Source organism: Pelophylax lessonae (assembly GCF_965119305.1).
Source record: "Pelophylax lessonae genome assembly, chromosome: 9".
Taxonomy (NCBI): domain Eukaryota; kingdom Metazoa; phylum Chordata; class Amphibia; order Anura; family Ranidae; genus Pelophylax; species Pelophylax lessonae.
In genome coordinates, this window is record NC_138776.1 from 247,415,564 (window position 1) to 247,428,079 (window position 12,516).

Sequence of the window (12,516 nt, forward strand, 5' to 3'; positions counted from 1 at the left end):
GCATTTTCCCATCAGCAACCTGAGTATGCTTATGCAGCCAATGGTTCCACATTACAGGTGCATGACAGTTATAAACTATTCGCACAAAGTAATTGCATTATCATGCACTTTACTACAATGTGTGGTAACACATTGCATGTGTTAGTGCAATATGGTGCCATTCAGTAAAATGTCATCAAAACACACTGGACTAAATGGATTTGCATTGCATCATAGAATGTACTTTCTATAAATGGTGCATTCAAGTAAGTCCATTGCCGCTCATTGCACTTAAAAGCATATCCATTGAAATGCGCTTTGAGGTGCTTTTCACAATGCATGGAACCACATCTCACCAACACATCTAACCAATGACAGGGTGCAATCAGACAGTAAAGGTGAAGAGACATGGAAGCAGTTCCCATTCAGGACCCTGTAGCCAGCATTGCAGCTTTTCCTGAAGCACACTCCTGTAGCTAACAAACCTTAAATTGACATGCCACCAACACCAATGTCTTCCTGACAGCAATTGATAGACCAGGCAGAGGGTTGAGGTGTCTGAATAGTGTCTCCAGGCTGTTATGGCACTTTTCCACATCAAGTACCGGCTCGGCTCTACTCGGCCCTGCTTGGCCGGGTTTGCTTTTCCACTGCTGGTACCGCATGGTACGGTGTTGGAACGGTTCGGTACGGTACGGTTTGCTTTTCCACTAAAGTAGTACTAAAGTTAAGTGGGTGGGATAACAACGGGGTGGGCGGGATTCTCTGACCAATCAGTGGCTAGTAGTGACTGCATGCAAAGGATTGTGGGATATGGTATATAAATAGAAGAGAAATTTCCGTGCTAGATGTGATAGAAAACCAAATGATTGAGAACAATAGTGAGCAGCTGGCACAAAATCAACTAACAGTGACTCAAAAAATACAATAAAAACCAAAAAGTGCAGCGCTGAAATCAGTATACAATTATATAGCTGAAAAGCTCATATAAAGAAAACAAAAAAGGAGAGGGGATAGTGTCCAAATGAATAGTCCCAATATTAAGTGCAGAGATGTGAATCCACGTGCAAAATAACTTTCTTCCAGTGACACCAGGGAAAAGTGTAGGAAGGGGACACCCTTGTGTTCAGGTATAACAAGCAGCTTACCGAAATTCCGTGGCTGCTCAATTTAATGAGACAGCCTCTCCCAGCTAGTAATAAACCAGTAGGTCAACCGATATCAAGCTCAGGTGCTTCCAAAGACTCCAAAAGCCGAAAGCCGTTTCCGGTGTGTTGTTAAACCGATCACATTAGTATGTGGCACACTTGGAACTTCTCATATACTCCATTGAACGTAAAGCCATATGTAGAAAGAAACAGAGGCCCATAGCGTAATCCCGTAAACCAATAGGTAAATTTATTAAAAAAACTACTTACAATTTAAAAGACAAAAACAGGCATGTAGTATGTGCCGGTCATGGATCTAACCACGGCGTCCCGCAAGTCTCCAGATCAGCATATGGATAAACAGCCGGCTTCGTTGGGGGGCGTGTGGACGTTTACGTCTGGGATCGCCAACGTTTCGTCATAAGAAAGACTTCTGGGCTGTTTATCCACATGCTGATCTGGAGACTTGCGGGACGCCGAGGTTAGATCCATGACCCGCACATACTACATGCCTGTTTTTGTCTTTTAAATTGTAAGTAGTTTTTTTAATAAATTTACCTATTGGTTTACGGGATTACGCTATGGGCCTCTGTTTTTTTCTACATATGGCTTTACGTTCAATGGAGTATATGAGAAGTTCCAAGTGTGCCACATACTAATGTGATCGGTTTAACAACACACCGGAAACAGCTTTCGGCTTTTGGAGTCTTTGGAAGCACCTGAGCTTGATATCGGTTGACCTACTGGTTTATTACTAGCTGGGAGAGGCTGTCTCATTAAATTGAGCAGCCACGGAATTTCGGTAAGCTGCTTGTTATACCTGAGCACAAGGGTGTCCCCTTCCTACACTTTTCCCTGGTGTCACTGGAAGAAAGTTATTTTGCACGTGGATTCACATCTCTGCACTTAATATTGGGACTATTCATTTGGACACTATCCCCTCTCCTTTTTTGTTTTCTTTATATGAGCTTTTCAGCTATATAATTGTATACTGATTTCAGCGCTGCACTTTTTGTTTTTTATTGTGGGATAAGGTACCTGGCATGGTACCTCTTGGAACCACAATCGAGGTGGTACTGTTTTTGAGAGCCGTACCGTTGGATTCCATGCAGTGGAAAAGCGCCGCCGTACCGTACCGTACCGAACCGTTCCTACACCGTACCATGCGGTACCAGCACTGGAAAAGCACAAAAGCGAGCCGAACCGTTCGGTTCCATGCAGTGGAAAAGCGCCAATAGTGCTGATTGTGAAGTGTGCTGTTGTCAAGAGTATTAGGTGTTCAAACCAGAAAAATACAGAAAGGTGGACCAAAAAATAAATAAGAGTCCAAGGTAATTGTTGGTAAATACGTCCTTCCTAAAACATTCAATATGATTTGTGGCAACACCACTCCTCCTTAACACGATAAACTTTGGATGGACTCCATTGTTAGATGGACTCTGGTATTTCCACATGGAGTGAGAAATTGACTGTTGCTGAGCACGTTATTACTCCATGAGGCGAGTCTATTATCCATTCTAATATACGGAGATCTGTGAAGTCACTGACTGAGTATGTCCAAGGGTTTTCCTTTGTTGAGCACTGATTAAGGGTTATTGGTGTTGCTCCCGAAACTCCTTGTATTTATTTTTTTTATAACTTGTTTACTAACAATTCAAATTATATTGGACTTTTCATTTTTTTGTTGTTCTAATGCCTCTTTTTGTATTTCAATGGTTCAAGGTCCTTTTGGGTCCCCTTTGAGGGAACCCTTGCTGTTTGGAAACCACCTTAAGTCTGTTTGATGTTTTTCATCATCTGCATGCACACGTTTGAAAATCCTCAGTGTCTCTTTAACCACTTGCCGACCGCCGCAAGTAGATACACTGCGGCAGTCAGCCCCTCACAGGCAAAGTGATGTATATAAACGTCACTAGCCTGTGAGGCTCTGGGGAGCGAGCGCGCGCCGCCGGAGGCGCGCTCCCGCTCCCGTGCGGTCACGGACCCCCCCGCGCATGTGACCGGTGGATCCGATGTCCGCCGGTCACTCTGCGATCGTCGCTGCAGAGGGAGAAAGTCAGGCGGCTAGTGTAAACAAGCCGCCTGTCATTCTCCCCTGTGTAGAAACACTGATCATACGGTTCTACTATGTAGGACTGTTGATCATTGTTCCTACAGCTCAAGCCACAGCCAATCACAGTTAGAATCACGCCCCTAGGGACACACACAGCCCCTCCCTCTCAAATAAAGTTAACCCCTTCACTACCAGTGTATTTTTACAGTAACAATGCATATGTATAGCACTGATTACTGCAGTAATGTCACTGGTAACCCCAAAAGTGTCAAAAATGTCAGTCAAGGGTCCAATCTGTCCGCCGCAATGTCGCAGTACCGCAAAAAAAATCGCAGATCGCCGCCATTACGCGTTAAAAAAAAAACAACAAAAATGACAAAAATCTTTCCCTTTGTTAGTAAAAGCGATAACGTTTGCGCAAACCAATCAAAATACGCTTTTTGTGATTTTTTTAAACATATGTAGCATAAAACAAATTGGCTGAAAATGTTAAAAAATTTGGATTTTTACAATTTTTTGGGGGGGAATTTCATATAAAAAAATTTGAAAAATATTGTTATTTTTGCAAAATTGACGCTCTTTTTTTGTTTATAGCGCATGATCAAAAAATCGCACAGGTGATCAAATACCACCAAAAGAAAGCTCTGTTTGTGAGAAAAAAAGGACGTCAAATTTGTTTAGGTGCGGTGTCGCATGACCGCGCAATTGTCCGTTAAAGTCACGCAGTGCCGAATCGCAAAATACCCCCTGGTCAGGAAGGGGGTAAAATCTTCCGGGGCTTAAGTGGTTAAATATGTTGTTCTGGAGTAGAAAGGGTGACAGTGGAGAGTCCAAGGTCAGCCCAACCTATAAACCCAGGAGTGGAGGGATCTCCATTGTTATACTGTGTGCAGATGGAACAGGAGCATATTGTCCAGCCTCAGTCCAAGATGAAGATGTGAGTGTCGAGACTAAATAGGTGAAAGGAGATGAACTGGTTGGTTTGGGTGTATTTTATTAGGGATTTGTGTGTGGGGATGTGGTAAGCATGAAATGAGAGTCAGGAGAAGGACTGAGTGTGTGGAGTAAGGGTAGACTTAGTAATCAGGTGCTGTGCTGCATTGTGTCCTTCTGGTGGTGTTCCACTGGAGAATCAAAAACAGATTCACAGTGTTACATGTACCCTTTTGTTCCCATATGGTGAACTGGAAGTAGGACATTTTTTTCATTTATTTATTGATATTTTTAAACAATCAGTGTTACAAATTACACTTTTTGAGTATGATGGGTACCATACAATAATTCAGATGGAGACAAATAATCGTAGAAGCTTACAATTAGAGAGTGGGCTTGCTAAAATCAGAGATTAACTTGAAATGTTCCAAGAGATGCTTGACATCATTAAAGGGGCAAGGGCAAGGGTGTGGCAGGGAAGGCGTAAAAATTAGGATATGGGAAGACGGTAAAAAAGGAAAGAGGGGGGAGAGGTGAAGGGAAGGGGATGGTTGAGGGCAAAAATGAGAGCAGGGTAAGTGTATCCCAAGGATGTACCACTATTCAGAGGCCAAAATGGTCCAGCCTAAATCCTGCTGTAGGATAACACATGGCCCAGGAAAAAGTTACATTTTTGTCTGTGGTATCAGTCAGTCCAGCTTCTATTTTTTTTTTTGTGCAGCATGACAAAGTTGACCCTGGACTTAGTTTTCAGTCAAGAGTGGGCAATTTCTAGGCTTTAGCAATTGTTCGACTGCTATAAAAACATAAACAAGTAATTTGAATTGGATCTTGGAAAGGCCTGGAGGTTTGAGGGTTAAGAGTGTATATTAGGCTATAATGAAGAACATGGAGACCATCAGTCCTGAAATCATCTGAAATCTTTCTTCCCAGAAGTGCCATGCTACTGGGCCGGTCCACAATGTGAAGAAAAGTTCCTAACTCAGTAGGGATAGAGATATCTTGAAATCCCCTCTACATGCTTCCTTTTAGCCCCGTACACACGCGTCGAAATTCGGCCGGGAATTTTTGTCCGACGACCGATCCACCGATTTTCGGCTTGTTAGTATGATGCTTCCGACAACCGACTCCGACTTTTCAGCCGAAAAAATTCTGGTATGCAGGCTATAAAATTTCTGTCCTCCATCAAAACACGTCCGATTTTCGTGCAGTCAGTACAGATTTCGACAGGGAAAAATCTTATGAGCAAGACTGGGCATGCTCAGAGAAGAAAGAACACAAAGAAAGCAATCCAACACATGACATCACTTCTGAAGGAGAATTCTGTCGTGCGGGGAAATTTGTGTGCAGTCTAGAGCACATTCCAACCAACAGACACCACTCTGGACAAAAGACGGACGACCGGTCGGCAGAAATTCGTTGCGTGTGTACGGGGCTTTAGGCTGGTCATACACTGGAAGAATTTTTGTTAGAAGATTTAATTTTTGAAGGTTCATTTGATTTCCTAATGGTTATGGGGTCATATTGATGATTGTTTTTAATCGTAATGATGAGAAAATTCAAAGGATCAGGATGGAAAATTTTACCTGAATGAAAAAAAATTCTAAGGTGAATGTGATTTTGGTTTGGGAACAATTGCACATTGTAATGCACGTGTTCTAAAATAAACCTTTTTAAAGAGCTGCTTTTTTTCCCCTGACCTGCAAAAGTAAAGGCATAATGTGCTAGTATGCATCACTTACTAGCACATTATGTGAAACTTACCTGCAAACAAAGGCCGGTCACGGCATAGGGCTCTGGAGAAATGGAACAGGTGGTCGTTCCTTCAGAGCGCATGTGTCGATGACGTCTTAGGCTGCATATACAGTAAGTATCTCCTAAACGGTACATGTTTAAGAGATTTTTAAAGTACCTATAGGTAAGCCTTATCATAGGCTTACCTATAGATACAAACAATAGATGGAAGTTAAATTCCACTTTAATACACCTGGGATTCCTCTCAAGTAGCAGGTCTGGATGAAATATGAAGGGCTTTTAAAACAAAATTAGTTGGCTTAACAATATCAATAATAAATACTCTAGTGAACAAGTTTTTAGATTTTCTAAATTAACTAAAATCCTACTGTGTATGGACAGCTTGAGCTTTGTCCACTTGCTGATGAGAAAGTGCTGTGCCATAGCCCAAACCCCATAAGAATACCCCTGCTGGCTATTCAAAAAGGTTGGCCATACACGGTTCGAATCTCAGCAGGTTCAGCAGGAACCGGCCAAGATTCGAACGGTAAATGGGCAGGCTGAATGTACCAAGTTGATTGATCGATCAACTTGGGTACAACCAGCCTGTCGGATTCTCTTGTGGTTGTCACAAGCGACTGTTTGTGTTGATGGAGAAATCAAGCAAATTTCTTTCCTGCAATCCATGGTTGCAGGAAAGAAATTTGCTCCATGTATGGCCGGTCTAAGGAATTCAAGTTTCTGGCATCCCACTGTGCGGTATTCCTTTTAAAGGATAGGTTCACCTTCAGGAACATGTTGCACCACAGCAGATAGACGTTTCATTTTTCATTGGACTGTTAACACGCTGGACTGCACAGCTTTAGTCCACTCACTCTTCCTCCAGCTTGTGCTGCTGTCAAGGGCAGACTGGCGACTTTCAGCCCAGGGGGCAAGTACAAACCAGAGTCCCATGGTGCAGCGACTCCACCCCCCTCCCACTCTCCCTCTTCACGTCCTCCTCCTGACCCCCATTCCCGACTGAAGCCCTGCTCCAGGTACTCTCTACTCACCGGCTGTATCCGGATTCCCAACCTGGCCAGCAGGGGGCAGTTGGGGGGGAACTGGGACGGCTCGGTTGGGGCTGGCCAGGGGAGGAGAGTCTCAAGTGAGGCATGGAACCGGCCCCTGCTCAGAAACAGTAAGTTTACACCATCCATGCTGGGGAGGGAGGCTAGCGCTCTGTCCTTGTCTTCATCCCGCACTCAGTAGGTAAATGGCAGAGACTTCTTACTTCTCTTCACCAGGAATCCTTTAGGCATGTCTGTGGCAGAAGCAGTGCAGCCTCTTTACAGGACATCAGAGCGGCCCAGGGGGCAGTCGCCCCCCTGCCCCCCGGCCCAGTCCTCCCCTGGCTGCTGTCCTGCTCCTATGCATAGAAGAGAAAGTCTGACATTGAACCCACAATCCACTGATCATTGGTGCAATGCTTTGCAGGCTCCTGTAGAAAAAATAGGAAATGCACATTTTACCTGCAAATGCATATGTATCTTTTTTTTTGTCCCTTAAAGTTGAACCTAACCTTCAACATGGTAAAGTTGTCATGGAATAGTTGTCAATATGACTCAAAAAATTCAAGATTTTTGTCCAAATAAAATACAGTCTTTGCGTAATAATCAATGTTGCTTTATTTAACGATAACCGTGTCTTCTCCCAGGAGAGATGCCGATGAAGAAGAGGAAAATGGAGGGGAAGCTAAGGGGGAAGAAGTAAAAAGATTTTTGCCCTCTAGTCCTTGGAACGAGGGAACATATGTTCTAAACAAGCTGAAATCTTGAGGTGGAAGTCATCTGATGTGGAATATCATTTAGCTAAATGCAGATGTCTAATAAAAAATAAATATGTCATATACATTGTGTTTTCCTCTGTTTTATTATATTTATATGATGAACCTATTTTAGTTGGGGGGAAAATATAGTCCTTAGCGCCCTTTTAAGGGAATGTAATCACTTATCAACTGTCAGGTGGATTCAGCAGCCTCACCGATCTGTATAGATCAGGGGTCTTCAAACAATGGCCCTCCAGTTGTTCGGGAACTACAATTCCCATCATGCCTAGTCTTGTCTGTGAATGTCAGAGTTTTACAATGGCTCATGAGTAGTGTTGAGCGAACACGGACTGTATTATTCAGGTTCGTACCGAATAATTGGATTTTTGTTACCCGAACACGGACCCGAAAACTTTACTGTATGTTCGGGTTTAAAATCCGTGTTCGGTAATTGTATTTCCTGTTTTGTATGTAATGGCACGCTTTTAATGGCGGGCTTTCAACAGCCAATCAACAAGCGTTTAACTGGTGTGCGCCATCACAGCCATGCCTACTAATGTATTAGTAGCTGTGATTGGCCATCTGAAGCATGTGACCCATGTCTTTATAAGTTCGAGAGACCCAGGGCGGTGCATCATTCTGCTGTAGTTTAGGGAGAGATCACACATCATACGTGCTGGCTGCTGATTAGGGACAGACAGTGAAAAATTGTGCCCGAAAAGAATGCAGGGACAGGTCGGAGTGTAGGCAGGGAAAGTTATTTGAGCATTTTAGGGACAGGCTGGAGAGATTAGGCAGGGAGAGTCTACATCGATTTTGCTGTGTGGGGGGGTGGTGCAGTGAACGATCTTTTTGAGCATTTTAGGGACAGGCTGGAGAGATTAGGCAGGGACAGTCTACATTGATTTTGCTGTGTGGGGGGTGGTGCAGTGAACGATCTTTTTGAGCATTTTAGGGACAGGCTGGAGAGATTAGGCAGGGACAGTCTACATCAATTTTGCTGTGTGGGGGGTGGTGCAGTGAACAATCTTTTTGCCCTCACTTGAGCCCACTGAGGAGGAGGGAGAAAAAAAATCTATTTTTCTCAGTCTGTTGTGTGCAGCGTTCAGCTATATTTTACTACAGATTGCTGTTCTAATCTGCTATTTAAAAATTACAAATTTAAAGGGGAATTTTTTTTGAGCACTTGCCATGCTCTTAACTACATTTTGCTGCCATTTGCAGCACTCTAGCCCTTTCCATTGGTGTTTTAGAGCCATTTGAGTGCCTGAAAGTTCGGGTCCCCATTGACTTCAATGGGGTTCGGTGTCCGGATAAAGTTCGGAAAAAGTCCGGGACACGGACCCGGACTTTTTTTTCAAGTTCGGCCGAACCCGCCGAACACGGACATCCAGGTGTCCACTCAACTCTACTCATGAGATGTGTGGTTCCACAACAGCTGGAGGGCTGTAGTTTCAGGATCCCTGGTATAGATCCACAACTTTATCCAATCAAGATAAAAGCATACTGAATGGATCAGTCCGCACTTACTCTTTACACTTTCACTTTCTTCCTACTAATATTCATAAAACATTTTCTAACCAGCAAACCGCCATCAGAAATGCTTACAGGAATTCATTGCAACAATGCCGATATTGCTATTTCTGTATAAGATTAGCTGTATAATAGTAAAGTATTGCTCTAATTTCAAAGTGATACCATCTTCTGTCCATTAAACATAGCAAAAGCTTAAACATATACATACTGTACCTGTAGCACCCTCCTAGACAGGTGCTAGTTAGAGTTGATAGATTGCTCTGCCTGCTTACCAGGGGAGTAGCAGTTAAACTGTAGTCTGCTCCATTTGCTTATCAGGGGAGCCTGATCAGTAGTTAGGCCTGTTGCATGTGTCCATGTGTGATTCACTTGGTCTGATGGAGTGTCCTCACTGTATCCAATAGGGGAACCTGTTGGACAGTGGAGGAAACCCAGCCAGTGACACACAGGCTTTTGTAACTATCCCAGTGGGCTGGCACAAACAGTGGTGCATCCTGGGATATGTTATAAAGCTGGGGGCACATGTGACAGGGTGTCTTTGGGGCGAGAAGCCAGGTCCCAGAAGGAGGGTGACGGCTGTCTCTTCTCCTGTCTGTATGGAAGGTGGTCACAGGCGGTCGGCCTAGTGGACTAGAAGTGTGGTGCTGAGCCTGGAGGTCATGTGGATGCTGACAAGTGTACTTGAAGGCAGAGCAACCCAGGGAAAAACAGTGTCCGTGAGTACCGGGATGCTTGCTCAGGAAGGGGACCACTCCAGGGAAAGTCAGTAGACAGGAGCTAGCACACACAGCAAGTGAGAAAGGGGGTGCCAAGCTAGGACCCTGAAGAGAAACTAAATCAGGATCATATTCTTTATCTTCACTTCAGTGGCAAGGTGAAGCAGCGGCCTTGCCGCACACACTACAGCTAGCTAGCCTCAAGTTGTGCATAGTTTATAGAAGGAGTATCCCTCTCATCCCTTCTCCCATCCCAGTACTAAATAAACTACAAAAACAAAATCCTCTGAACTGTTCATTGTCTAAGCCACGGATTTAAAGTGATAAGTTCCATAGACTGTTGCTACGGGTAACCCAGGGGAATCCAGAAAGTGAAATTCTCATCAGCTCTCTAGGGGGTGGTGCTACATACCATTAAACATAACAAAACTTCCATTCATGACTGCTTGCTTACCATTGTGATGCTGTGATTGGCCCACAGCTATCACATGGTACCTCGCACTCTGTACCATGTGATTAGCTGTAGCCATTCACAAATCAAAATAGTAAGCAAGCTGTCCTGAATGAAAGCCATTCATGACAGCTAAAACTATTACTTATAACCATGATAATCACTGTTATAAGCAATAAGAGTTAAAAAAAAAAAGAAATCCCTGATCACACACCCCCCCCCCCCCCCACTATGGTGAACTGAACTACTCTGATGAGAGTATGTGAAAAAAGATCTTTTAAAAATGTTTATAAATATCATTAAAAATTATTTTAATTTTTTTTTTTTACATACTGTCATCAGCCAGTATCCCTGATAACGACCACACCAGTCATATAATGACGCTGTAGTGCACTAGTGAAAGTATGTGGACTTTCACACAGACTAAATATTCACTGATTTGGGTTATTTTTACTAAAGAAATGTAGCGGAATACATTTGGTCCTAAACTTATGAAGAAATATTATTTGTGTGCAAATTTTTATAACAAACTAAAAAAACTTTTTTTTTTTTTTTTTTTAAAGTTTTTGGTATTTTCTTGATTCGGCCCATGTGTATAGTGCTTAAAGTGATTGTAAAGTCTCATTTTTTTTTAATAACAAACATGCTATACTTACCTACTCTGGATTTGCAGTGGATTTGCACAGAGCAGCCCAGATCCTCCTCTTCTCGGGTCCCTCTTTGCAGCTCCTGGCTCCTCCCTTCAGTCGAGTGCCCCCACAGGAAACAGCTTGCTATGCGGGCACCCGAACCGAGCTGCAGCTCCATCTGTCCATTCAGACACGGAGCTGTCATTCGGCCCCGCCCCCTCTCTCTACAGATTGGCTAACTAAATTTGACTAACAGCCGTGGGAACCAATGGCGCCCCTGCTGTGTCTCAGCCAATCAGGAGGGAGAGACCCGGAGGGCCGAGGGACTCGTGGACATCGCTGGACAGAGATCAGGTTCAGGTAAGTATTAGGGGGTGCTGGGGAGGCTGCTTCACACAGAAATGCATTCAAATAAAAAACCTTCTGACTTCACAACTCCTTTAAAGCCTAGCCATGTGCTCATGGCTCTGCCAGAGAGAGCCTGTTTGTTACCTGGAGGCAGTGGCGGATCCAAGGGGTCAATTGCCCCCCCCCCCCCCGAAAATTTTACCCACCCCGGACCGGGCAGTGATTCAGTGGACTCTGTCCGAGACTCCGAGTTCCAGGCCAGCAGCGGCGGCGGAGCCGAGAGTCGCGCCGCTGGCCTGTGCTGCAGTGCACTGGTTGCTATCGCCGCTCGCCTCGGCGTCTAGCAACCAGTGATGTCATCTGAGGAGGAGAGCGCCCCAGAATTCACTGCGGAGCCTCCTTCCTCCTCTGCTGCGCGCCGAGTGGAGTGCTGGCTCCACCCACCTCCTCCCTCCAGCTACTCCAGGCCAGCAGAGTATCAGCATGCAACCATGAGTACAGGAGGCTCTTTTTTAATGTTAGAGGGGGGCTCTGTGAGGGGGGATCTGTGGGGACCCTGTGAGGGGGGGCTCTGTAGGGACCCTGTGAGGGGGGGTCTGTGGGGACCCTGTGAGGACCCTGTGAGGGGGGGGCTCTGTGAGGACCCTGTGAGGGGGATCTGTGGGGACCCTGTGAGGCGAGAGGATCTGTGGGGACCCTGTGAGGGGGGGCTCTGTGAGGACCCTGTGAGGGGGGGGGATCTGTGGGGACCCTGTGAGGGGAGGGGATCTGTGGGGACCCTGTGAGGGGGGGCTCTGTGAGGACCCTGTGAGTGGGGGCTCTGTGGGGAACCTGTGAGGGGGGGGTTCTGTGGGGACTCTGTGAGGGGGGGCTCTGTGGGGACCCTGTGGGGGGCTCTGCGGGGACCCTGATGTGAGGGGGGCTCTGTGGGGACCCTGATGTGAGGGGGGGAGCTCTGTGGGGACCCTGTGAAGGGGAGGCTCTGTGGGGACCCTGATGTCAGGGGGGAGCTCTGTGGTGACCCTGTGAGGGGGGGCTCTGTGGTGACCCTGTGAAGGGAAGGCTCTGTGGGGACCCTGATGTGAGGGGGGAGCTCTGTGGTGACCCTGTGAGGGGGGGCTCTGTGGTGACCCTGTGAGGGGGGATCTGTGGGGACCCTGATGTGAGAGGGGGCTCTGTGGG

At 45.5% G+C, this 12,516-nt stretch overlaps 2 protein-coding genes and 1 long non-coding RNA gene across 6 annotated transcripts in view; 1 reads left to right on the top strand and 2 right to left on the bottom strand.

Moving 5' to 3' along the window:
- Positions 1–12,516, bottom strand: part of LOC309564357 (uncharacterized protein) — a 1,447,080-nt gene that overhangs the window by 450,736 nt on the left and 983,828 nt on the right. The gene's annotated exons all lie outside the window — the stretch shown is intronic.
- The window catches only part of LOC309562846 (uncharacterized protein), a 359,272-nt gene that overhangs the window by 200,817 nt on the left and 145,939 nt on the right, over positions 1–12,516 (top strand). The window contains exon 4 of one of the 3 annotated variants that reach the window (XR_014225643.1): positions 7,544–7,733. The exons of the other annotated variants lie outside the window; for them this stretch is intronic. The gene's annotated coding sequence lies outside the window, so the exon portion shown is untranslated. Of the gene's footprint in view, positions 1–7,543; positions 7,734–12,516 lie in introns of those variants that run through there. 3 annotated transcript variants of the gene reach the window in all.
- The window catches only part of LOC309563017, a 350,229-nt gene that overhangs the window by 192,179 nt on the left and 145,534 nt on the right, over positions 1–12,516 (bottom strand). The gene's annotated exons all lie outside the window — the stretch shown is intronic.